General features: G+C 46.1%; 2 protein-coding genes across 8 annotated transcripts in view; one reads left to right on the forward strand and one right to left on the reverse strand.

Annotated features, from left to right (window-relative positions):
* The window catches only part of LOC109882006 (attractin), a 715,620-nt gene that overhangs the window by 449,038 nt on the left and 238,937 nt on the right, over nt 1-27,645 (reverse strand). The window lies entirely within an intron of this gene.
* The window catches only part of LOC109896517 (lysyl oxidase homolog 3B-like), a 104,368-nt gene continuing 103,329 nt past the window's right edge, over nt 26,607-27,645 (forward strand). For all 3 annotated transcript variants that reach the window (XR_004210687.1, XM_031829403.1, XM_031829402.1), the window contains exon 1: nt 26,607-26,811. The gene's annotated coding sequence lies outside the window, so the exon portion shown is untranslated. The remainder of the gene's footprint in view (nt 26,812-27,645) is intronic.

Genomic DNA, 27,645 nt, shown 5'->3' on the forward strand with positions numbered 1-27,645 from the left:
AAGGCTTTCCACTAGATGTTGGAACATTGCTGCTATAACAGCCTGTATACTCTTCTGGGAAGGCTTTCTACTAGATGTTGGAACATTGCTGCTATAACAGCCTGTATACTCTTCTGGGAAGGCTTTCTACTAGATGTTGGAACATTGCTGCTATAACAGCCTCCACTCTTCTGGGAAGGCTTTCTACTAGATGTTGGAACATTGCTGCTATAACAGCCTCCACTCTTCTGGGAAGGCTTTCTACTAGATGTTGGAACATTGCTGCTATAACAGCCTCCACTCTTCTGGGAAGGCTTTCTACTAGATGTTGGAACATTGCTGCTATAACAGCCTCCACTCTTCTGGGATGGCTTTCTACTAGATGTTGGAACATTGCTGCTATAACAGCCTCCACTCTTCTGGGATGGCTTTCTACTAGATGTTGGAACATTGCTGCTATAACAGCCTCCACTCTTCTGGGAAGGCTTTCCACTAGATGATGGAACATTGTTGCTATAACAGCCTCTACTCTTCTGGGAAGGCTTTCCACTAGATGTTGGAACATTGCTGCTATAACAGCCTCCAGTCTTCTGGGAAGGCTTTCTACTAGATGTTGGAACATTGCTGCTATAACAGCCTCCACTCTTCTGGGAAGGCTTTCTACTAGATGTTGGAACATTGCTGCTATAACAGCCTCCACTCTTCTGGGATGGCTTTCTACTAGATGTTGGAACATTGCTGCAGGGACTTGCTTCCATTCAGCCACGAGCATTAGTGATGTCGGGCGCTGATGTTGGGCGATTTAGGCCTGGCATGCAATCGGCGTTCCAATTCATCCCCAAGGTATTCGATGGGGTTGAGGTCAGGGCTCTGTGCAGGCCTGTCAAGTTCTTCCATACAGATCTCGACAAACCATTTCTGTATGGGCCTCGCTTTGTGCTCGGGGGCATTGGCATGCTGAAACAGGAAAGGGCCTTCCCAAAACTGTTGCCACAAAGTTGGAAGCACAAAATGTCAGCACACACACCTGGCTTCTACAGTGTGCTGAATGTCATTGTATGCTGCAGCGTTAAGATTTCCCTTCCCTGGAACTAAGGGGCCCGAACCATGAAAAACAGCCGCAGACCATTATTCCTCCTCCACCAAACTTTACAGTTGGCACTATGCATTCATGCAGGTAGTGTTCTGGCATCCGCCAAACCCAGATTCGTCCGTCGGACTGCCAGATGGTGAAGCGTGATTGATTCTTCACTCCAGAGAACAAGTTTCCACTGCTCCAGAGTCCAATGGCGGCGAGCTTTACACCACTCCAGCCAATGTTTGTCATTGCTCATTGTGATCTTAGACTTTTGTGCGTGCGGCTGCTTGGCCATGGAAATCCATTTCATGAAGCTCCCGATGAGCACAGTTCTTATGCTGATGTTGCCTCCAGAGGCAGTTTGGAACTCGGTAGTGAGTGTTGCAACCGAGGACAGATAATTTTTTACACGCTACACACTTCAGCACTCTGCCGGTCCCTGTTCTGTGAGCTTGTGTGCCCTACCATTTTGTTTCTGAACTGTTGTTTCTCCTAGACATTTCCACTTCACAATAATAGCACTTACAGTGGACTGGACAGCTCTAGCAGGGCAGAAATTTGATGAACTGGCTTGTTGGAAGGTGGAATCCTATAGTATGATGGTGCCATGTTGAAAGTCAGTACAGGCCATTCTCCTGCCAATGTTTGTCTATGGAGATTGCTTGACAGTGCTCAATGTTATACACATGTCAGCAACGGGTGTGGCTGAAATGGATGAATTATCTGGATCCACTCATTTGACGGGGTGTCCATATACTTTTGTCCACATACATATTGTGTATTTCCGTTAAAAACAATTAAAAAATGATAAAGCCTTTCCTTCCTATTTCGTTTTGTTTTTGACGGTAGCTACACCTGATTTAGCAGAAGGCAAAGGGTTTCCGCGTTGAACCATTTCATGTGTCTGAAGGTAGAGCTCCACCTACCCAGAGAGCAAATCAGAGGTCAGATCACTGTGACAGCAGTTTCCTCGCACCAATAGAAAGACTCGAACAGACAGCAAAGTTGATTGTTAGTTTTCTTTAAAAAAATATATATGACTAGAGAGAGACTCAATACATACAGCAAAGAGCTGTTGTTAAATACATTTATTTTGAATTAAGTTTTTCAGCACTTTGTCAACACTTTGTTCAACAATTTTATGAACCATAAAATGCTTGTTTCGATAAGCTTGCGTTATTTGCTGCTTGTCTTTTTTAATATCAAGGAATATTTCAACTCCTCTGATTATAGGAGTAACAACATGAATTGATGCATGAGGCAGAAATAATGCAGTGCGACTTGAGTTTCGCCATCAGCTGGAAGACTGTCCCCTTTTCTCAGCGGAGGGAGGGAGGGTTGGGAGATAGGGGGGATGGTGAGTCAGATGAGAGGCAGCCTTACCGCTGCCCCCCCCCCCCTCCCTCAGACTGGCCATCAGCTGGAAGACTGTCCCCTTTTCTCAGCAGAGGGAGGGAGGGTTGGGAGATGGGGGGGACGGTGAGTCAGATGAGAGGCAGCCTCACAAGAAGTGGCGTTCAGAGCAAGTGGGAATTGTTTTTTTGGGGGGGTGCTTGCCTGTTTTGCATGTTATTTTGGCATTAATACATGTCACATCAGTTTGCAAACATTAAGTTAATAAAGCCACATACAAACATGGTCTCTTTTTTTGTTTTCTTGAGTAATGCAGATCCAAAATGTAGGTGTTTCAGCTCAGTGCTTTCTGTGGTGGTGAGGCATCCAGTGGAAAATACGGAGCGTTGCGCCGTGATTGGCTCAGTGTTCTGTCACTCATGGGGACACTACGTCACTGGGAAGTCCGGGTAGACTTAGAAAATTGTAGCCTTTTGGGTGCTACCATAGTTACATAAAAAAGTCCCATCCAAGAAGGGTCAAGGTCATTGGCCACAGATAAAATGTCAACATATTTTCAAAATCTACACTACTGGCAAATCCTTTTCAATCCTTGTCATATGAAGAGAAATAATGAAGGTAAATTATAGACATATCGGTGCTCATTGGACATAGACATTACACAACAATTTGGAAATTGCAAATTCAACAGTGAGTGGTTTGGAAGGAAGTGAGCACAGCACAACAAGGTGAGTCCACAATATGCCTTGTGTGCTGCTGAATAAATGATGTAATATGCCAGGGAGATGTGTATACTGTAGCTAAGAAACTAATACCAAGTGTATGTTGTGTTGTAAGCTGTTAGTAGCCCATGTGCCTCACGCTAATCATTTTAGTCCTTTTTCACCTCTTAATTTCACCTAGTTGGTGGTGGTGACTTGGTGGTGCACATGTAGCCTATAGCCTGTTTTAGAGAAATGTAATGAACAATATTGTAAGAGCTTTCATTGTCTGCTTATATGCCCCCTTTATTTATCCTACGGTTCTGACTTGGTGTACAGGGAGAATACTGTAAGAACGGCCCATGTTCTGAATTCTGTCGCTGTACATTTAAAAAAACAAATAGTTATACCGACAACATCCTTCCTAGCTCACTCATTGTCTTAATCGAAATGAGGTATAGCCTCTTATCTGCTCGTCGTTCCCTTATGCCATAGTTTCTACATCTCAATTGTCGTCAGTAGACACTACATTTGTTTAAACAAGTCAGCCATATCAGCTATGTTTTTGTAAAGGCAGTAAATGAGACTGAATGAACTGTTTCGCTGCCAGACAAGGCTCTGCTGAAAGCCAGGTGTAGCAGTGGTAAGGTGTTGGGACTGCTTTATGTAGGCCCTAACAGTTTGTGGGCACCTTTTGTCACCGTTATAGTGCAATTCATGTATTGTTTAGTGTTGTGTTGTGGCTTTGCTAGCATGCATCATTTCTTCATTTTTGCCCCATCAATATTTACATGCTAAAATTGCCACAAACGTAATACAACAAATGACCAGTGTGATCATATACCTACAATTTTAAATCTAATTTGAGAAGAACAACATTGGCAGGGAAATTCAAGCGTAGCCAATATGGAGTGATAATGTATTGGGCCTATAGCCTACTGCACAAACTGCTACAGAACTGTTTTTAATTGGTTAATGTTGCATAGGCTTATGTTTTCTAAGTCAATCAGAGCGGTGTATCTTGGCTTGCATTTTGACTCAGAAAGTGATCTTGGCTCAGAAAAGGTTGGTATTATTTAGTCTGTAAAAAGTGATTTACACTCCAGTACAGTAAGTGGCGGCATGTAGGTGACTGACACAGCTGATGCTTAAACCGGCTAGCCAAAACCTAAAACTGACCCTTACCTTATTTTAATATATTCTGAATTGAAATATCGGTTTGGGCGCCAGGCATGTTCTTATAGTATTTTCCAGCTCAGAGCTCCTGCCACTCGCATCCTCTTGTTGCGAAAATGGACTGACACATCAAAACATCGGTAAAATAGATCTTGCAAGCTAGATCATTTTTCATCTGGCTAGCTTGTTTGTCAACTATAGAGATTATCGCAGTCGGAATACAGAAGGTATACTATACTAATTGTATATCAAGTCACCCTTCCTTCAGCTGATTCAAATAACCAACTTCTGATTCAAATAACCAACTCCTGATTCAAATAACCAACTCCTGGTTCAAAAAATAAACTCCTGATTCAAATAACCAACTCCTGATTCAAATAACCAACTCCTGATTCAAATAACCAACTCCTGATTCAAATAACCAACTCCTCAAGCTTTGATAATGGTTGAAGTGGGATGCACTGTTGAGCACTACATCCTGAGGCGTTCGTGCTGATTGTGACAGCCGGTTAAATGGCGTCCCTTGAGAAGGCAAGAACAAGATGTCAAATCTTGTCACGTGCCGAATACAACAGGTAGACCTTACAGTGAAATGCTTACTTACAAGCCCTTAACCAACAATGCAAAAAGTAAGAAATAAAAGTTACAAATATTTAAAGAGCAGCAATAAAATAACAATAGTGAGGCTATATACAGGGGGTACCGGTTGAGGTAATATGTACATGTAGGAAGAGTTATTAAAGTGACTATGCATAGATAATAACAGAGAGTAGCAGCAGGGGGGGTGGCAATGCAAATTGTAGCCATTTGATTAGATGTTCAGGAGTCTTATGGTTTGGGGGTAGAAGCTGATTAGAAGCTTCTTGGACCTAGACTTGGTGCTCCGGTACCGCTTGCTGTGCAGTAGTAGAGAGAACAGTCTATGACTAGGGTGGCTGGGGTCTTTGAAAATTTTTAGGGCCTTCCTCTGACACCGCTTGGTATAGAGGTCCTGGATGGCAGGAAGCGGTCCCGGTGATGTACTGGGCCATACGCACTACCATCTGAAGTGCCTTGCGGTTGGATGCCGAGCAGTTGCCATACCAGGCACTGACGCAACCCATCAGCATGCTCTCGATGGTGCAGCTGAAGAACCTTTTGAGGATCTGAGGACCCAAGCCAAATCTTTTCAGTCTCCTGAGGGGGAATAAGTTTTGTCGTGCCCTCTTCACGACTGTCTTTGTGTGCTTGGACCATGTTAGTTTGTTGGTGATGTGGACGCCAAGGAACTTGAAGCTCTCAACCTGCTCCACTACAGTCCCGTCGATGAGAATGGGGGCGTGCTCTGTCCCCTTTCCCCTGTTGTCCACAATCATCTCCTTTGTCTTGATCACGTTGAGGGAGAGGTTGTTGTCGTTGCACCACACGGCCAGGTCTCTGACCTCCTCCCTATAGGCTGTCTTGTCGCTGTCTATGATCAACCTACCACTGTTGTCATCTGAAAACTTAATGATGGTGTTGGAGGCGTGCCTGGCCGTGCAGTCATGATAGAACAGGGAGCACAGGAGGGGACTGAGCACGCACCCCTGAGGGGCCCCCTTGTTTAGGATCAGCGTGGCAGATGTGTTGTTATCTACCCTTACCACCTGGGAGCGGACCGTCAGGAAGTCCAGGATCCAGTTGCAGAGGGAGGTGTTTAGTCCCATGGTCCTTAGCTTAGTGATGAGCTTTGAGGGCACTATGGTGTTGAACGCTGAGCTGTAGTCAATGAACAGCATTCTCACATAGGTGTTCCTTTTGTCCGGGTGTGAAAGGGCAGTGTGGAGTGCAATAGAGATTGCATCATCTGTTGGGGCGTTATGCGAATTGGAGTGGGTCTAGGGTTTCTGGGATAATGGTGTTGATGTGAGCCATGACCAGCCTTTCAAAGCTCAGCCTTTAGGGGCGGCAGCGTACCCTAGTGGTTAGAGCGTTGGACTAGTAACCGAAAGGTTGCAAGATCGAATCCCCGAACTGACAAGGTACAAATCTGCCGTTCTGCCCCTGAACAAGGTAGTTAACCCACTGTTCCTAGGCCGTCATCGAAGATAAGAATTTGTTCTTAACTGACTTGCCTAGTTAAATAAAGGTAAAATAAAAGATGGCTAAAGATGTGAGTGCTACGGGTCAAAAGTCATTTAGGCAGGTTACCTTTGTGTTCTTGGGCACAGGGACCATGGTGGTCTGCTTAAAACATGTTGGAATTACAGACTCAGACAGGGAGAGGTTGAAAAAGACACTTGCCAGTTGGTCAGTGCATGCTTGTAGTACACGTCCTGGTAATCTGTCTGGCCCTGCGGCCTTGTGAATGTTGACCTGTTTAAAGGTCTTCCTCACATCGGCTGCGGAGAGCGTGATCACACAGTTGTCCGGAATAGCTGATGCTCTCATGCATGTTTCAGTGTTAAATGCCTCGTCGCGATCAAATAAGTAATTTAGCTTGTCTGGTAGACTCGTGTCACTAGCCACATCTGACGAGCGTCGGAGCCGGTGTACTATGCATAGCGGGGCATAGCAGGATTTCTTATAAGCTTCCAGGTTAGTGTCCCGCTCCTTGAAAGCAGCAGCTCTACCCTTTAGCTCAGTGCGAATGTTGCCTGTAATCCATGGCTTCTGGTTGGGGTATGTACATACAGTCACTGTTGGACAACGTCATTGATGCACTTATTTATGAATACAATGACTGATGTGGTGTACTCCTCAATGCCATCGGAATAATCCCTGAACATATTCCAGTCTGTGCTAGCAAAACAGTCCTGTAGCTTAGCATCTGCTTCACCTGACCATGGTTTTATAGATTTTTGCTTGTAAGCAGGAATCAGGAGGATAGAATTATGGTCAGATTTGCCAAATGGAAGGCGAGGGAGCGGTTTGATCGCAAGGTTTTGCTCGACCTGAGTTAGAGTATCTTATGATAAGCTGTATGCCAAACGAAGTGTAGTGTTATCATATGGAATACGGAGGAGGAATGGGGTGGAAAAGGAGAGGAGATCTAAGAGAGAGAGAGGGAGGAAGAGGGTGAGCTTGAGTCTGTTAAAAATGTCCGAAAAAAGGGAGATGATTTGTTCAAGAAGAATGGTAGAAAGTGTAAGCAGAGGGTGCTGAAGACAGGAGGAGAAATGGAAGTGAAGGAGGGCGAAGTATTTGGAGGTGGTAGGTGTGGTGAAGTTCTCGGAGCCTCAGGCTTGCACCGAGGGTCAGGATAAAGGTGAATCTGTGACAGGAGGAGTGAAGTTTTTGGAAAAAGTGGACCCTTGCCTTTTGGCTGATCCATTTGTGGTTTCAGAGATGGGTGCTGTGGAATCGTGAGGTGGTCTGGTGATAATTGTTTCTGTTTCTGCAGGTCAGTGGAAGCAGGCGCTCCGTGTTAAACTAATGGGGACGAGATGTGAATTGTTTTTCTCTCAAGAAATTGGCGCCATTGATAGCACTGATTACTGGGGTAGAGGTAAATGTGAAAGCTGACCAACTGAAGGGGAAGATTCCAGGTGTTTGTGATGCTCATTGCTTTGGTCAGATAGGGTGGCGACAGTGGTGAAACAGAAGAGAGTGTTTGTGATGCTCATTGCTTTGGTCAGATAGGGTGGCGACAGTGGTGAAACAGAAGAGAGTGTTTGTGATGCTCATTGCTTTGGTCAGATAGGGTGGCGACAGTGGTGAAACAGAAGAGAGTGTTTGTGATGCTCATTGCTTTGGTCAGATAGGGTGGCGACAGTGGTGAAACAGAAGAGAGTGTTTGTGATGCTCATTGCTTTGGTCAGATAGGGTGGCGACAGTGGTGAAACAGAAGAGAGTGTTTGTGATGCTCATTGCTTTGGTCAGATAGGGTGGCGACAGTGGTGAAACAGAAGAGAGTGTTTGTGATGCTCATTGCTTTGGTCAGATAGGGTGGCGACAGTGGTGAAACAGAAGAGAGTGTTTGTGATGCTCATTGCTTTGGTCAGATAGGGTGGCGACAGTGGTGAAACAGAAGAGAGTGTTTGTGATGCTCATTGCTTTGGTCAGATAGGGTGGCGACAGTGGTGAAACAGAAGAGAGTCATTATCTGTTCTTTTGAGTTTTTGCCCGACAAGGTGATGAAAAGGCTATATCAGTTATCCTGTACGAGCTTCTGTGCCGAAAACATTAAGTTGTCAAGCTTATGGGCTTGTGGCAGCAGTGTGTAGAAGGGAGGTTCCTAGATGTGAGAAATGTGCAGAAGGGCATGAGACAAAGGAATGTGTAGTATTGGGGAAAGTAGTGTTATGTGTTAATTGTAGGAGCTGGAGATCAGAAATGTCCGGTGGGAGAGAGCCAGGTTTCCAGGGTAGTGCAGAAGTTGTCCTATGCTGAGCTGATGGGTTAAAGGGGAGGTGTGGTGAGAGTAGTAGAGAGAACCCAGTACAGATTGAGGAGTGGTGAGAGTAGTAGAGAGAACCCAGTACAGAGGAAGGAGTGGTGAGAGTAGTAGAGAGAACCCAGTACAGATTGAGGAGTGGTGAGAGTAGTAGAGAGAACCCAGTACAGATTGAGGAGTGGTGAGAGTAGTAGAGAGAACCCAGTACAGATTGAGGAGTGGTGAGAGTAGTAGAGAGAACCCAGTACAGATTGAGGAGTGGTTAGAGTAGTAGAGAGAACCCAGTACAGATTGAGGAGTGGTGAGAGTAGTAGAGAGAACCCAGTACAGATTGAGGAGTGGTGAGAGTAGTAGAGAGAACCCAGTACAGATTGAGGAGTGGTGAGAGTAGTAGAGAGAACCCAGTACAGAGGAATAGGACAGTATTTGGGTGTGTGAGACTTGACATCAGAAGAGTTACAGGGTATGTTAAGTGATGGTGTACCGTCCTTTCAGACTGTTGGCTGGAGGTAGGACTAGATAGGTTTAAATAGTGGACTAGGATGTTTTTTAGTGTAGTGTTAGGTGGTAGGGAATTTGTTTATTTCGTTTTTTTCAAGCAAAGTATAAGGGAGTTATACTCCAGTCCAGTAGGTGGCGGTAATGCAACATTTATTCAATGCCAACCGCTGTTAAACATCATCGGAGAAGAAGAAGAAACTTAGATGATTTTGTTATTTATAGTATGTTTTATGACAAGGCAACTGTTTTAATAGAGGGGAAGCTGTACAACGGTACGAAGGTACAGATTTATATATAGGCTGGAAAGGTGACAACCACATGAATGCTTAGTTAGATATAGTTTAAAAAACTGCCACAAGACATGTTTTGAATGAGCTGTCTTGTTAGTCTGTTGTCTGATAATATTTTATACCTGCTGAACAAATGTCACTCTCTCTTTCCTCCCACTGGCACAGAGACACTGAAGGGTCATTATGTTACTGGCTGATATGTCACTTTACCTACATGTACAAATTACCTCGACGAACCTGTACACCTGCACATTGACTCTGTACAGGTACCCCATGAATAGTGGGGAGAACAAGTATTTGATACACTGCCGATTTTGTAGGTTTTCCTACTTACAAAGCATGTAAAGGTCTGTAATTTTTATCATAGGTACACTTCCAGTGTGAGAGACGGAATCTAAAACAAAAATCCAGAAAATCATATTGTATGTTTTTTTTGTAATTAATTTGCATTGAGTTACTGTTTTGTCTTAAATCTATGGCAAGACTTGAAAATGGTTGTTTAGCAATGATCAACAACCAATTTGCCAGAACTTGAATACATTTTTTATTTTTTTTAAGTGCAAATGTTGCGCAACCCAGGTGTAGAAAGCTCTTAGAGACTTACCAAAAAAGCTGTAATGCTGCCAAAGGTGCTTCTACAAAGTATTGACTCAGGAATATAGTTCAAAAGTATTGTGGATTTCCTGCAGCTATTCAGACCCCTTGACTTTTTTCACATTTTGTTATGTTACAGCCTTATTCTAAAATTGATTGAATAAATATTTTGTCCTGCATGAATGTACACACAATACACCATAATGACAAAGCGAAAACAGTTTTTTAGACATTTTTGCAAATGTAAAAATTATACTTTACAGAAGTATTCAGACCCTTTGCTATGAGCTCAGGTGCATCCTGTTTCCATTGATCATCCTTGAGTTGTTTCTGTCCTCTCAGGTGGCTGGCCTCCTGTTCTCTCAGGTGTCTGGCCTCCTGTCCTCTCAGATGTTTCTACAACTTGATTGGAGACCACCTGTGGTAAATTCAATTGATTGGACATGATTTGAAAAGGCACACACCTGTCTATATAAGGTCCCACAGTTGACATGCATGTCAGAGCAAAAACCAAGCCATGAGGTTGAAGGAATTGTCCGTTGAGCTCCGAGACAGGATTGTGTCGAGGCACAGATCTGGGGAAGGGTACCAAAACATTTCTTCAGCATTGAAGGTCCCCAACAAAACAGTGACCTCCATCATTCTTAAATGGAAGAAGTTTGGAACCACCAAGACTCTTCCTAGAGTTGGCCACCCGTCCAAACTGAGCAATGGGGGAGAAGGGCCTTGGTCAGGGAGGTGACCAAGAACCCAATGGCCACTCTTGACAGAGCTCCAGAGTTCCTCTATGGAGAAGGGAGAACCTTCCAGAAGGATAACCATCTCTGCAGCACTCCACCAATCAGGCCTTTATGGTAGAGTGGCCATAGAGAAGCCATTCCTCAGTAAAAGGCACATGACAACCCGCTTGGAGTTTGCCAAAAGGCACCTAAAGGACTCAGACCATGAGAAAAAACATTCTCTGGTCTGATGGAACCAAGATTGGACTCTTTGGCCTGAATGTCAAGTGTCACGTCTGGAGGAAGCCTGGCACCATCCTTACAGTGAAGCATGGTGGTGGCAGCATCATTCTGTGGAGATGTTTTTCAGTGGCAGGGACTGGAGACTTGTCAGGATCGAGGGAAAGATGATTGGAGCAAAATACAGAGAGATCCTTGATGAAAACCTGCTCCAGAGGACTCAGGACCTCAGACTGGTGTGAAGGTTCACCTTCCAACAGGACAACGACTCTAAGCACACAGCCAAGACAATGCAGTAGTGGCTTCAGGACAAGTCTTTGAATGTCCTTGAGTGGCCCAGCGGAGCCCGAAGTTGAACCTGATCGAACATATCTGGAGAGACCTGACCATAGCTGTACAGCGATGCTCCCCATCCAACCTGACAGAGCTTGAGAGGGTATTTAGGAAAGAATGGGAGAAACTCCCCAAATACAGTAGTGCCAAGTTTGTAACATCATCCCCAAGAAGACTTGAGGCTGTAATCGCTGCCAAAGGTGCTTCAACAAAGTAATGAGTAAAGGGTCTGAATACATATGTAAATGTAAAATTTCAGTTATTTTTTTGCTAGCGTTTCTAAAAACCAGTTTTTCTTTGTCATTACTCCTCTCAGGTGGCTGGCCTAGTGTCCTCTCAGGTGGCTGACCTCCTGTCCTCTCAGGTGGCTGACCTCCTGTCCTCTCAGGTGGTTGACTTCCTGTCCTCTCAGGTGGATGGCCTCCTGTCCTCTCCTCTCAGGTGGCTGGCCTCCTGTCCTCTCCTCTCAGGTGGCTGGCCTCCTGTCCTCTCCTCTCAGGTGGCTGGCCTCCTGTCCTCTCAGGTGGCTGGCCTCCTGTCCTCTCAGGTGGCTGGCCTCCTGTCCTCTCAGGTGGCTGACCTCCTGTCCTCTCAGGTCACTGACCTCCTGTCCTCTCAGGTGGCTGACCTCCTGTCCTCTCAGGTGGCTGCCCTCCTGTCCTCTCAGGTGGCTGGCCTCCTGTCCTCTCAGGTGGCTGGCCTCCTGTCCTCTCCTCTCAGGTGGCTGAACTCCTGTCCTCTCCTCTCAGGTGGCTGAACTTCTGTCCTCTCCTCTCAGGTGGCTGACCTCCTGTCCTCTCAAGTGGCTGGCCTCCTGTCCTCTCAGGTGGCTGAACTCCTGTCCTCTCAGGTGGCTGACCTCCTGTCCTCTCAGGTGGCTGGCTTCCTGTCCTCTCAGGTGGCTGGCCTCCTGTCCTCTCAGGTGGCTGGCCTCCTGTCCTCTCAGGTGGCTGGCCTCCTGTCCTCTCAGGTGGCTGACCTCCTGTCCTCTCAGGTGGCTGACCTCCTGTCCTCTCAGGTGGCTGGCTTCCTCTCCTCTCAGGTGGCTGAACTCCTGTCCTCTCCTCTCTGGTGGCTGGCCTCTTGTCCTCTCAGGTGGCTAGCCTCCTCTCCTCTCAAGTGGCTGACCTCCTGTCCTCTCAGGTGGCTGAACTCCTGTCCTCTCAGGTGGCTGGCCTCCTGTCCTGTCCTCTCAGGTGGCTGACCTCCTGTCCTCTCAGGTGGCTGAACTCTTCTCCTCTCAGGTGGCTGAACTCCTCTCCTCTCAGGTGGCTGGCCTCCTGTCCTTTCAGGTGGCTGAACTCCTGTCCTGTCCTCTTAGGTGGCTGACCTCCTGTCCTCTCAGGTGGCTGGCCTCCTGTCCTCTCAGGTGGCTGGCCTCCTGTCCTCTCAGGTGGCTGGCCTCCTGTCCTCTCAGGTGGCTGGCCTCCTGTCCTCTCAGGTGGCTGGCCTCCTGTCCTCTCAGGTGGCTGGCCTCCTGTCCTCTCAGGTGGCTGACCTCCTGTCCTCTCAGGTGGCTGACCTCCTGTCCTCTCAGGTGGCTGACCTCCTGTCCACTCAGGTGGCTGACCTCCTGTCCTCTCAGGTGGCTGGCTTCCTCTCCTCTCAGGTGGCTGAACTCCTGTCCTCTCCTCTCTGGTGGCTGGCCTCTTGTCCTCTCAGGTGGCTAGCCTCCTCTCCTCTCAAGTGGCTGACCTCATGTCCTCTCAAGTGGCTGACCTCATGTCCTCTCAGGTGGCTGAACTCCTGTCCTCTCAGGTGGCTGGCCTCCTGTCCTGTCCTCTCAGGTGGCTGACCTCCTCTCCTCTCAGGTGGCTGAACTCCTCTCCTCTCAGGTGGCTGAACTCCTCTCCTCTCAGGTGGCTGGCCTCCTGTCCTCTCAGGTGGCTGGCCTCCTGTCCTTTCAGGTGGCTGAACTCCTGTCCTGTCCTCTGATGGGTTACTGGGACCAAGTAAGGTTTATGTAGGGTTAGTAGTTACTGGGACCAGGTAAGGACTAGGTAGGGTTAGTAGTCAGTAGTCACTGGGACCAGGTAAGGACTAGGCAGGGTTAGTAGTCAGTAGTCACTGGGACCAGGTAAGGACTAGGCAGGGTTAATAGTTAGTAGTTACTAGGACCAGGTAAGGACTAGGCAGGGTTAATAGTTAGTAGTTACTAGGACCAGGTAAGGACTAGGCAGGGTTAATAGTTAGTAGTTACTAGGACCAGGTAAGGACTAGGCAGGGTTAGTATTTTTTATTTTTTTATCTTTATTTAACCAGGCAAGTCAGTTAAGAACAAATTCTTATTTTCAATGACGGCCTAGGAACAGTGGATTAACTGCCTGTTCAGGGGCAGAACGACAGATTTTGTACCTTGTCAGCTCAGGGATTTGAACGTGCAACCTTTCGGTTAGTAGTCCAATGCTCTAACCACTAGGCTACACTGCCGCCCCAGTAGTTACTGGGACCAGGTAAGGACTAGGCAGGGTTAGTAGTTACTGGGACCAGATAAGGACTAGGTAGGGTTAATAGTTAGTAGTTACTGGGACCAGGTAAAGACTAGGTAGGGTTAGTAGTTAGTAGTTACTGGGACCAGGTAAGGACTAGTTAGGGTTAGTAGTTAGTAGTTATTGGGACCAGGTAAGGACTAGGTAGGGTTAATAGTTAGTAGTTACTGGGACCAGGTAAGGACTAGGTAGGGTTAATAGTTAGTAGTTACTGGGACCAGATAAGGACTAGGTAGGGTTAGTATTGGGTTACTCAGATGGTCACTGTCCTCTGTTTCCTGAAGCACTCATTGTAGGGTTAGTAGTCAGTAGTTACTGGGACCAGGTAAGGACTAGGCAGGGTTAGTAGTTAGTAGTTACTGGGACCAGATAAGGACTAGGCAGGGTTAGTAGTTACTGGGACCAGGTAAGGACTAGTTAGGGTTAGTAGTTAGTAGTTACTGGGACCAGATAAGGACTAGGCAGGGTTAATAGTTAATAGTCAGTAGTTACTGGGACCAGGTAAGGACTAGGCAGGGTTAGTATTGGGTTACTCAGATGGTCACTGTCCTCTGTTTCCTGAAGCACTCATTGTAGGGTTAATAGTTAGTAGTTACCGGGACCAGGTAAGGACTAGGCAGGGTTAGTATTGGGTTACTCAGATGGTCACTGTCCTCTGTTTCCTGAAGCACTCATTGTAGGGTTAATAGTTACCGGGACCAGGTAAGGACTAGGCAGGGTTAGTAGTCAGTAGTCACTGGGACCAGGTAAGGACTAGGCAGGGTTAGTATTGGGTTACTCAGATGGTCACTGTCCTCTGTTTCCTGAAGCACTCATTGCAGGGTTAGTAGTTACCGGGACCAGATAAGGACTAGGCAGGGTTAGTATTGGGTTACTCAGATGGTCACTGTCCTCTGTTTCCTGAAGCACTCATTGCAGGGTTAGTAGTTACTGGGACCAGGTAAGGACTAGGCAGGGTTAGTAGTTACTGGGACCAGGTAAGGACTAGGCAGGGTTAGTAGTTACTGGGACCAGGTAAGGACTAGGCAGGGTTAGTATTGGGTTACTCAGATGGTCACTGTCCTCTGTTTCCTGAAGCACTCATTGTAGGGTTAATAGTTAGTAGTTACTGGGACCAGGTAAGGACTAGGCAGGGTTAGTATTGGGTTACTCAGATGGTCACTGTCCTCTGTTTCCTGAAGCACTCATTGTAGGGTTAATAGTTAGTAGTTACTGGGACCAGATAAGGACTAGGCAGGGTTAGTAGTCACTGGGACCAGATAAGGACTAGGCAGGGTTAGTATTGTGTTACTCAGATGGTCACTGTCCTCTGTTTCCTGAAGCACTCATTGTAGGGTTAGTAGTCAGTAGTTACTGGGACCAGATAAGGACTAGGCAGGGTTAGTATTGGGTTACTCAGATGGTCACTGTCCTCTGTTTCCTGAAGCACTCATTGCAGGGTTAGTATTGGGTTACTCAGATGGTCACTGTCCTCTGTTTCCTGAAGCACTCATTGTAGGGTTAATAGTTAGTAGTCACTGGGACCAGATAAGGACTAGGCAGGGTTAGTATTGGGTTACTCAGATGGTCTCTGTCCTCTGTTTCCTGAAGCACTCATTGCAGGGTTAGTAGTTACCGGGACCAGGTAAGGACTAGGCAGGGTTAATAGTTAGTAGTTACCGGGACCAGGTAAGGACTAGGCAGGGTTAGTATTGGGTTACTCAGATGGTCACTGTCCTCTGTTTCCTGAAGCACTCATTGTAGGGTTAATAGTTAATAGTTAGTAGTTACTGGGACCAGATAAGGACTAGGTAGGGTTAGTATTGGGTTACTCAGATGGTCACTGTCCTCTGTTTCCTGAAGCACTCATTGTAGGGTTAATAGTTAATAGTTAGTAGTTACTGGGACCAGATAAGGACTAGGTAGGGTTAGTATTGGGTTACTCAGATGGTCACTGTCCTCTGTTTCCTGAAGCACTCATTGTAGGGTTAATAGTTAGTAGTTACCGGGACCAGGTAAGGACTAGGCAGGGTTAGTATTGGGTTACTCAGATGGTCACTGTCCTCTGTTTCCTGAAGCACTCATTGCAGGGTTAGTATTGGGTTACTCAGATGGTCACTGTCCTCTGTTTCCTGAAGCACTCATTGTAGGGTTAGTAGTCAGTAGTTACCGGGACCAGATAAGGACTAGGCAGGGTTAGTATTGGGTTACTCAGATGGTCACTGTCCTCTGTTTCCTGAAGCACTCATTGTAGGGTTAATAGTTAGTAGTTACCGGGACCAGGTAAGGACTAGGTAGGGTTAGTATTGGGTTACTCAGATGGTCTCTGTCCTCTGTTTCCTGAAGCACTCATTGTAGGGTTAATAGTTAGTAGTTACCGGGACCAGGTAAGGACTAGGCAGGGTTAATAGTTAATAGTCAGTAGTTACTGGGACCAGGTAAGGACTAGGCAGGGTTAGTAGTTAGTAGTTACTGGGACCAGGTAAGGACTAGTTAGGGTTAGTAGTTAGTAGTTACTGGGACCAGATAAGGACTAGGCAGGGTTAATAGTTAATAGTCAGTAGTTACTGGGACCAGGTAAGGACTAGGCAGGGTTAGTATTGGGTTACTCAGATGGTCACTGTCCTCTGTTTCCTGAAGCACTCATTGTAGGGTTAATAGTTAGTAGTTACCGGGACCAGGTAAGGACTAGGTAGGGTTAGTATTGGGTTACTCAGATGGTCTCTGTCCTCTGTTTCCTGAAGCACTCATTGTAGGGTTAATAGTTAGTAGTCAGTAGTCACTGGGACCAGATAAGGACTAGGCAGGGTTAGTATTGGGTTACTCAGATGGTCTCTGTCCTCTGTTTCCTGAAGCACTCATTGTAGGGTTAATAGTTAGTAGTTACCGGGACCAGATAAGGACTAGGCAGGGTTAGTATTGGGTTACTCAGATGGTCTCTGTCCTCTGTTTCCTGAAGCACTCATTGCAGGGTTAGTAGTTACCGGGACCAGGTAAGGACTAGGCAGGGTTAATAGTTAGTAGTTACCGGGACCAGGTAAGGACTAGGCAGGGTTAGTATTGGGTTACTCAGATGGTCACTGTCCTCTGTTTCCTGAAGCACTCATTGTAGGGTTAATAGTTAATAGTTAGTAGTTACTGGGACCAGATAAGGACTAGGTAGGGTTAGTATTGGGTTACTCAGATGGTCACTGTCCTCTGTTTCCTGAAGCACTCATTGTAGGGTTAATAGTTAATAGTTAGTAGTTACTGGGACCAGATAAGGACTAGGTAGGGTTAGTATTGGGTTACTCAGATGGTCACTGTCCTCTGTTTCCTGAAGCACTCATTGTAGGGTTAATAGTTAGTAGTTACCGGGACCAGGTAAGGACTAGGCAGGGTTAGTATTGGGTTACTCAGATGGTCACTGTCCTCTGTTTCCTGAAGCACTCATTGCAGGGTTAGTATTGGGTTACTCAGATGGTCACTGTCCTCTGTTTCCTGAAGCACTCATTGTAGGGTTAGTAGTCAGTAGTTACCGGGACCAGATAAGGACTAGGCAGGGTTAGTATTGGGTTACTCAGATGGTCACTGTCCTCTGTTTCCTGAAGCACTCATTGTAGGGTTAATAGTTAGTAGTTACCGGGACCAGGTAAGGACTAGGTAGGGTTAGTATTGGGTTACTCAGATGGTCTCTGTCCTCTGTTTCCTGAAGCACTCATTGTAGGGTTAATAGTTAGTAGTTACCGGGACCAGGTAAGGACTAGGCAGGGTTAATAGTTAATAGTCAGTAGTTACTGGGACCAGGTAAGGACTAGGCAGGGTTAGTAGTTAGTAGTTACTGGGACCAGGTAAGGACTAGTTAGGGTTAGTAGTTAGTAGTTACTGGGACCAGATAAGGACTAGGCAGGGTTAATAGTTAATAGTCAGTAGTTACTGGGACCAGGTAAGGACTAGGCAGGGTTAGTATTGGGTTACTCAGATGGTCACTGTCCTCTGTTTCCTGAAGCACTCATTGTAGGGTTAATAGTTAGTAGTTACCGGGACCAGGTAAGGACTAGGTAGGGTTAGTATTGGGTTACTCAGATGGTCTCTGTCCTCTGTTTCCTGAAGCACTCATTGTAGGGTTAATAGTTAGTAGTCAGTAGTCACTGGGACCAGATAAGGACTAGGCAGGGTTAGTATTGGGTTACTCAGATGGTCTCTGTCCTCTGTTTCCTGAAGCACTCATTGTAGGGTTAATAGTTAGTAGTTACCGGGACCAGGTAAGGACTAGGCAGGGTTAGTATTGGGTTACTCAGATGGTCACTGTCCTCTGTTTCCTGAAGCACTCATTGCAGGGTTAGTATTGGGTTACTCAGATGGTCACTGTCCTCTGTTTCCTGAAGCACTCATTGCAGGGTTAGTATTGGGTTACTCAGATGGTCACTGTCCTCTGTTTCCTGAAGCACTCATTGCAGGGTTAGTATTGGGTTACTCAGATGGTCACTGTCCTCTGTTTCCTGAAGCACTCATTGCAGGGTTAGTATTGGGTTACTCAGATGGTCACTGTCCTCTGTTTCCTGAAGCACTCATTGCAGGGTTAGTATTGGGTTACTCAGATGGTCTCTGTCCTCTGTTTCCTGAAGCACTCATTGTAGGGTTAGTAGTTACCGGGACCAGATAAGGACTAGGCAGGGTTAGTATTGGGTTACTCAGATGGTCTCCTCTGTTTCCTGAAGCACTCATTGTAGGGTTAATAGTTAGTAGTTACCGGGACCAGATAAGGACTAGGCAGGGTTAGTATTGGGTTACTCAGATGGTCTCCTCTGTTTCCTGAAGCACTCATTGCAGGGTTAGTATTGGGTTACTCAGATGGTCTCTGTCCTCTGTTTCCTGAAGCACTCATTGCAGGGTTAGTATTGGGTTACTCAGATGGTCTCTGTCCTCTGTTTCCTGAAGCACTCATTGCAGGGTTAGTATTGGGTTACTCAGATGGTCACTGTCCTCTGTTTCCTGAAGCACTCATTGCAGGGTTAGTATTGGGTTACTCAGATGGTCTCTGTCCTCTGTTTCCTGAAGCACTCATTGCAGGGTTAGTATTGGGTTACTCAGATGGTCACTGTCCTCTGTTTCCTGAAGCACTCATTGCAGGGTTAGTATTGGGTTACTCAGATGGTCTCTGTCCTCTGTTTCCTGAAGCACTCATTGCAGGGTTAGTATTGGGTTACTCAGATGGTCTCTGTCCTCTGTTTCCTGAAGCACTCATTGTAGGGTTAGTAGTTACCGGGACCAGATAAGGACTAGGCAGGGTTAGTATTGGGTTACTCAGATGGTCACTGTCCTCTGTTTCCTGAAGCACTCATTGCAGGGTTAGTATTGGGTTACTCAGATGGTCTCTGTCCTCTGTTTCCTGAAGCACTCATTGCAGGGTTAGTATTGGGTTACTCAGATGGTCTCTGTCCTCTGTTTCCTGAAGCACTCATTGTAGGGTTAATAGTTACTGGGACCAGGTAAGGACTAGGCAGGGTTAGTAGTTAGTAGTCACTGGGACCAGGTAAGGACTAGGCAGGGTTAGTATTGGGTTACTCAGATGGTCTCCTCTGTTTCCTGAAGCACTCATTGTAGGGTTAATAGTTACTGGGACCAGGTAAGGACTAGGCAGGGTTAGTAGTTAGTAGTCACTGGGACCAGGTAAGGACTAGGCAGGGTTAGTATTGGGTTACTCAGATGGTCTCCTCTGTTTCCTGAAGCACTCATTGTAGGGTTAATAGTTACTGGGACCAGGTAAGGACTAGGCAGGGTTAGTAGTTAGTAGTCACTGGGACCAGGTAAGGACTAGGCAGGGTTAGTATTGGGTCACTGTCCTCTGTTTCCTGAAGCACTCATTGCAGGGTTAGTAGTTACCGGGACCAGATAAGGACTAGGCAGGGTTAGTATTGGGTTACTCAGATGGTCTCCTCTGTTTCCTGAAGCACTCATTGTAGGGTTAATAGTTACCGGGACCAGATAAGGACTAGGCAGGGTTAGTAGTTACTGGGACCAGGTAAGGACTAGGTAGGGTTAGTAGTCAGGGTTAGTAGTAGCACTCATTGCAGGGTTAGTAGTTACCGGGACCAGGTAAGGACTAGGTAGGGTTAGTAGTCAGGGTTAGTAGTAGCACTCATTGTCATACCAACGATATTTACTTTGAGATAAGAACAATATATAATAATCCTGTTTCACAGTTAAGAGGGTTGTTAGCATGTAGGTCATGAAAACAAAAGCACTTCCCTCTCAGATGTTTATCTCTACATGTTCATTGACTGGTTCTTGCTCTAGCCTGATGTCCAGAACCTGTTTTGTGCTAACATTCCACTCCTTGTACTCACTCTATCATGACGAGGAGTGGAATGCTAGCTAAACAGACTGGTACCCCAGGCTAAGGTTGCTCTGCTACTCCCCTCTTCTCTGTTTGTTGTCCCTGGTGGGTTCCCTGTCTGCCTGCCTGCCTGCCTGCCTGCCTGCCCTGAAAGAGACTCTTTGATTGAGTCTGGCACATGACTGCTCAGTCCCTGTCTGGTATAATGGGCCTCTGTGCTGTGTGCTTAGAGGCAGGAGGAGACAGCGAACTGTTCCACTGCTATAGGGTGTTGCCCCTAGACGCTGATCTCAAGTTAGATTTGTATTTTCCCCCACTGGTTAAATGTAGGATTGGAGAGTGTAAGCTGATCCTAGATCTGTACTTAGGGAAACTTCACCCTGGAGCCTGTTCCACTAGGGGAGGGCATCTTATATTCAGAGGGGTGGGTGTTCTCTTAAACATGGTGCTACTGTCTGTCAAACATAGAGGGAGTTCCTGTAGAGCAGTGTTTCCCAACTCCAGTACCCCCGACATTCCAACTCCACACCTCCTGGACCCCCGACATTCCAACTCCACTCCTCCTGGACCCCCGACATGCCAACTCCAGTCCTCCTGGACCCCCGACAGGCCAACTCCAGTCCTCCTGGACCCCCGACAGGCCAACTCCAGTCCTCCTGGACCCCGACAGGCCAACTCCAGTCCTCCTGGACCCCAAACAGGCCAACTCCAGTCCTCCAGGACCCCCGACAGGCCAACTCCAGTCCTCCTGGACCCCCGACAGGCCAACTCCAGTCCTCCTGGACCCCCGACAGGCCAACTCCAGTCCTCAGGACCCCCGACAGGCCAACTCCAGTCCTCAGGACCCCCGACAGGCCAACTCCAGTCCTCCTGGACCCCCGACAGGCCAACTCCAGTCCTCCTGGACCCCCGACATGCCAACTCCAGTCCTCCTGGACGCCAAACAGGCCAACTCCAGTGCTCAAATTACTTTCTATCTTAGGAAAATATATTTTCAGCTTTTCTAATGAAATCAAATTTCACAACAAATGATGCGTCATCTCCTTCAGTGTCGAACTAAGCAGGTAATTATGTTGCCAGTCAATTATCAATTTGACTAGGCTACTAAGTACGTCCTGGGTTCAGCAAACAAAAGACATTTTGTTGAATGCTGAACCCAGGAAGTATCCCAGGAAGTATCAGAAGCCTAGTTAAACTGAACTGGTCTATCGACTGGTCCCAGGGCCCAAGGCAGGACTATCTACAGGTCCCAGGACCCAAGGTAGGACTATCTACTGGTCCCAGGACCCAAGGTAGGACTATCTACTGGTCCCAGGACCCAAGGTAGGACTATCTACTGGTCCCAGCTCCCAAGGTAAGACTATCTACTGGTCCCAGCTCCCAAGGTAAGACTATCTACTGGTCCCAGCTCCCAAGGTAGGACTATCTACTGGTCCCAGCTCCCAAGGTAAGACTATCTACTGGTCCCAGCTCCCAAGGTAGGACTATCTACTGGTCCCAGGACCCAAGGTAAGACTATCTACTGGTCTAAAGGCCCAAGGTAAGACTATCTACTGGTCCCAAGGCCCAAGGTAAGACTATCTACTGGTCTAAAGGCCCACGGTAAGACTATCTACTGGTGTAAAGGCCCAAGGTAAGACTATCTACTGGTCCCAGGGCCCAAGGTAAGACTATCTACTGGTCCCAGGGCCCAAGGTAAGACTATCTACTGGTCCCAGGGCCCAAGGTAAGACTATCTACTGGTCCCAGGGCCCAAGGTAAGACTATCTACTGGTCCCAGGGCCCAAGGTAAGACTATCGACTGGTCTAAAGGCCCAAGGTAAGACTATCGACTGGTCCCAGGGCCGAAGGTAAGACTATCTACTGGTCTAAAAGCGCAAGGTACTGGTCCCAAGGCCCAAGGTAAGGTTTTCAGTCAGTCCCTGAGCCCAAAGTTGAAGGTCTAGCCCTATATCGGTTCACATTTTCCTTTGACAATATGTCTCCTCTATTCATTAATATAAAATAAAAATGTTACCCCCTTTTCTCCCCAATTGTTAGTAGTTACTATCTTGTCTCATCGCTACAACTCCCGTACGGGCTCGGGAGAGACGAAGGTCGAAAGCCACACGTCCTCCAAAACACAACCCAACCAAGCCGCGCTGCTTCTTAACACAGCGCACGTCCAACTCGGAAGCCAGCCGCACCAATGTGTCGGAGGAAACACTGTGCACTGCGCCCGGCTCGCCGCAATGAGAAAAGGAAATCCCTACCGGCCAAACCCTCCCTAACCCGCCCTAGACCACTGCGCCACCCGGGAGGCTCTCTATTCAGTTTTAACAATCCTAATGCAATAGTAAATCTTAGTGCTGGTGTTATAGGTTTGGGGATATGTCAGAAATATTTGTGATATTTTCAGAACCATAATTATGGGCGCAGTAGTTGGTGGCTGCGCGAAAGGGCTGAGTTTTGATTAATGAACAAGTTGTGGATGTGTCGAGAGTTGGCCCCTCATTGGCCAATTAAAACGTGTTCCATGCTCCAAAAAATGCTGTTGCTTCAAGTTCAAGTATTTACGGTCTTTTCTATATTGCATTGTCATCAACTCCATTTCAAATGATAGTGGCCTAGTTTGTTAAATCGCCTGTCCCCTGTTTGCTGAATATATAGAACATGTTTATATTCCACATTGTTTTAATTGCACTGCTTCAGTGTGGAAATACATTATTAAACAGACTATAGCATTCACACTGCTATAAATTACAGTCTGGACATGGACGTAGCCAAACGTAGCCAATATGTAACATTCTGTTCACAAGACCTGAAAAGAAAATTATAATAAAATAATAATAATAAAAACGAAACAAGTTGTTTCAAATAGGCTATGTCTGAATACAGTTCCAGGCACAATCATTTCTTTATTGGGCGTATAATACAAACAAGGCAGAGGGTTTAACATACATCCAAACTGTTCACAGTGTGGCGAAATCCTGCAAGGAGCCTTCACCGTGCGCTGCCACTTTAAGAGCGCATCATCAGTAAGGAAGGAGGAGATAAAGATAGCTCTTCCTGCTCTCTGGGAAGTAGCTCTCGTTTGGCACGGCAGTTTGATTGTGTGTGAAATGCTGCAGAAGTCCTTGTTTATTTTCAGCGTGTTTGGTTTGTAAAGTGTTTTAACTCGATTATCGGTGTTACCGCTCTAGGTCGTGGTTGAGCTGGATAAAAGGCAAGGCAAGTCAGAGGGTTTAAGCTAAAGCTCTTACTTGGTCAATCGTTGAGGCAAAGTAAAGAGATGGAGCAGAACAACATTTCTCATTGGACAGTATGTGCTCAGTTTGTATATAAAACTCCATGAGAAGTGAGCGATATTGCAGTTAACTTGACTATCATTGACTACCCAAAGACCCCCCACCCAAAGACCCCCCACCCAAAGACCCCCCACCCAAAGACCCCCCACCCAAAGACCACCCTACCCAAAGACCACCCTACCCAAAGACCACCCTACCCAAAGACCACCCTACCCAAAGACTGCTCTCACCCAAAGACCGCTCTCACCCAAAGACCCCCCTACCCAAAGACCAGCCTACCCAAAGACCAGCCCACCCAAAGACCCCCCTACCCAAAGACCCCCCTACCCAAAGACCACCCTACCCAAAGACCACCCTACCCAAAGACCGCTCTCACCCAAAGACTGCTCTCACCCAAAGACCAGCCTACCCAAAGACCAGCCTACCCAAAGACCAGCCTACCCAAAGACTGCTCCCACCCAAAGACTGCTCTCACCCAAAGACCAGCCTACCCAAAGACCAGCCTACCCAAAGACCAGCCTACCCAAAGACTGCTCCCACCCAAAGACTGCTCCCACCCAAAGACTGCTCCCACCCAAAGACCAGCCTACCCAAAGACCCCCCTACCCAAAGACCCCCCTACCCAAAGACCCCCCTACCCAAAGACCAGCCTACCCAAAGACCCCCTACCCAAAAATGACTGGAAGTTTACACTTGAGTGTAATTCCATCACCAATAGTCTGATGAAATCTGCATTAGCCTTTAACCGAACCATCCAGACAGAGAGGATTTGAGAAGTGTCTCTCTGCCACCATCAGCAGCTGATGGCTTATCCAGAGTCGCTTGCCCCCCGTGTCCTCACCACAAACAGCTGATGGCTTATCCAGAGTCGCTTGCCCCCGTGTCCTCACCACAAACAGCTGATGGCTTATCCAGAGTCGCTTGCCCCCGTGTCCTCACCACAAACAGCTGATGGCTTATCCAGAGTCGGTAGGGTGCATAAAGATGGCGCCCCCAGTGTCCTCACCACAAACGCCTCGTTTGCTACGTTTGCCGTATTGTACATTTCTCTCCGTTCCTCTTTTTAAAATGTTTAAATCAGCATTAGTACAGTATACATGATCACGGTTCTAGCTCCTAGACGGAGTCCATTTGAGAAAAAAAACTAAAAGGTAGACTGTGCTGATTGACTGGCACATTGAACCATGTCGCACGCCGTAGTTGAACAACTCTGTGGGTAGGGCTCAAAACGATGACGTCATATCTTCATGCACCTTCACCATTAGGCTACTCCGGTATTAGATCAAAGAGTCCTCCAGATGGGATGTGTTGAGCGCGTCTGACTAGAATTATTGTAGGCGTTGACAGGCATGAGCGGATTTTTAGATCAAAGCGAGCACATTTATGAAAAATCAGGTGTTATTGGTCACATACACATGGTTAGCAGATGTTAATGCGAGTGTAGCGAAACGCTTGTGCTTCTAGTTCCGACAGTGTAGTAATATGTAACAAGTAATCTAACAATGCCCTAACAACTACCTAATACACACAAATCTAAAGGGGTGAATGAGAATATGTACATATAAGTATATGGATGAGCGATGGCCGAGCGGCATAAGCAAGGTGCAATAGATGGTAGAAAATACAGTATATACAGTACATGTGATGAGTAATGTAAGATATGTAAACATGATTAAAGTGACATTTATTAAAAGCATGTCTTCATAGGATTGTCTGTCTTTCTACAGGCTACATACCAGGATCTCAGTGTTCAAAATATACCAGAGAGCTACATTTTGCGACAGAGGATCAATAGTTTAACAAAATAACAGTGTATTAAAATGTTCTCACAAGCACACGCACGTAACTACCAAAATAAAGGAAACACCAACAACGTGTCTTATTAAAAGGTTATTGGGCTTCCATGAGCATCCAGAACAACTTCAATGCTCCGTGGCATAGATTCGACTAGTGGACCTAAACCATGCCAGGAAAACGCACCCCACCACACAGCATATACTTTGTATCACTTATTTACTCAAGTGTTTCCTTTATTTTGCAGGAACAAGGTACAGTTTGGAAAGTAAATGCCTACTGCTGAAAAGAGAAGACTAGTATAAACAATTCTCAGCAACACCCAACACACTGCATATGACTTTAACATTAATGCATGCTAATAGCTTAATAGTTAACTAGCAAAATAGCCAATTCAAAATATGGTGTGTAGTTTGGCTGGTTATCTAGTTTGTCTGTTGTAGTATATCATTGTTTTACCTGCTGCACAAATGTCTCTCTCCTCTGGCAACTGCCCACTGGCATACACACCACACTATGACTTTTACAGGATCTTCTGGGCTATAACTGTGCAGATAACTCAGTAACTAGAGGGAGCAGCCCCCCTATCCACATCAACGGGGCAGCGGTGGAGAAGGTGGAATGGTTTAAGTTACTCGGAGTCCACATCACGGACAAACTGAAATGGTCCACCCACACAGACAGCGTGGTGAAGAAGGCGCAACAGTGCCTCTTCTACCTCAAGAGGATGAATATCATCCAGAAGGCCAGTACAGGTGCATCAAAGCAGGGACCGAGAGACTGAAAAAACAGCTTCTATCTCAAGGCCATCAGACTGATAAACAGCCATCACTAACATAGAGAGGCTGCTGCCTACATACAGACTTGAAATCATTGGCAACTTTAAAATCAGACCCATCTTTCACTCCATAAACCAATGTTTCCATCTTTTGGTGACATAACATGAACAATGTGCATAGAACCGTTTGTGCCTTTGTTTTATTACAGTGTTTGTAATAGATGTATTTGGTATGGAAAATAAATGATTTTAATGTCAGGTGGTGCTTAAACAGCCTACTTTTACTTGTTGCAAATTCTGTAATGGAAATCCACGTGTTTTCGATTGAAAGATAGTCAAATTAAATCAGAGGAAAACTGTTTTTAGAAAGCTGTCATAACCTAAATAATGGTAATGAAAGTCAGATGTTTCTCTATATCTTCTTGGAAATAGAAAGACATAAATATGAATTATTGTGAACATTTTTATTGATGTTATAAAAGCGTTATGAAAGTGGAAAATCTCTTACAAAATCATCCATGAAAGGGGCAGTGTCTTCAGGGAAATCCGTCCCCTTTTAAAGTCGTGCAACAAATCGACGAATCAGCTCCAGCTCTCCCTCCTCTCTCTCTCTGAGGGCTGTACAGCTGGCAATGTACAGACAGACGGGATGAAAGTCAATTGGCTAGGAGGTCCAAGCCCCGCACACTGAACGCTTCTATTAAGGTGCATAAATCAAGACGAAACCATTTCAATGTTTATTTTGTCAACGTTTGAAAACAGAGAAAATACCATTTAGTATAGAAGTCTATCCCTGGAACCATCTAAAACCGTTATAAAACTTCCGAGGCTGGACACGTTGTAACCGGTAAGTTCAAGCTTTTTCCGTTAGGGTAAAACAAATGTCATCGGGGCAGTGATGTGGTACTTGCTAAGATACATCTCCTCATTCTTCCTTTCCAAATTATACATTTTATAAATGTAGAAGAACTACTTGGTAACATTTGAAACGTTCAGGTTGTGGTTTGAGAAAGATGAGCATCTACTTGAACCTACATGAGCTAGACAGACGGCTGGAAAGTTAGACAGCTGGATAGTAATTTATAGGTACCGTGGCGTGTCTGGGATATTATCAGCACAGGTAATGATAACTGTCTTTTCATATCTGTCCCAAAAGCAAGTCTGTCCCGTCTAACACATAACCATCACGTTGGTGTTGTAATGCTAATGACTACAATATTGGTGTGTAGTCTGAATCTTAGTGCCTGAGGAAATTCTCACGTATTAATCTGCCATTTGCCTGTAAAGTGTCCTGATAACTTATATAATAGTATTAATCGTGTAGCGTTAATAGCCTTATTTCATCAATTGTCCTTTGGAGAGAGAGAGAGAGAGAGAGGAAGAGAGAGAGACCTGGTCTCAGAGCATCTCGTATTATTCTGCACGTAAAAATCCGAGGGAGAGAGGGCTTCAAGTGGTTTCCACTAGATAACACAGCCACAAAGTCTGCATTCGCAACAATTGTTTTTTGGTCTTACTTTAGGGTTCGGTATAAGGTTATGGTTAGGTGAAAATAAGAGTTTAACAAAGATAAATTGAATAAATGGGTGGGGTTTAGCCTAATTATGACTTTGTGTCTGTTAGCTAGTGACGATCACTTCAAATGTTGAAATTACTGATTTTCTTTCAAGCGCTATTGCCT

This window comes from Oncorhynchus kisutch, linkage group LG7 (genome assembly GCF_002021735.2).
Source record: "Oncorhynchus kisutch isolate 150728-3 linkage group LG7, Okis_V2, whole genome shotgun sequence".
Taxonomy (NCBI): domain Eukaryota; kingdom Metazoa; phylum Chordata; class Actinopteri; order Salmoniformes; family Salmonidae; genus Oncorhynchus; species Oncorhynchus kisutch.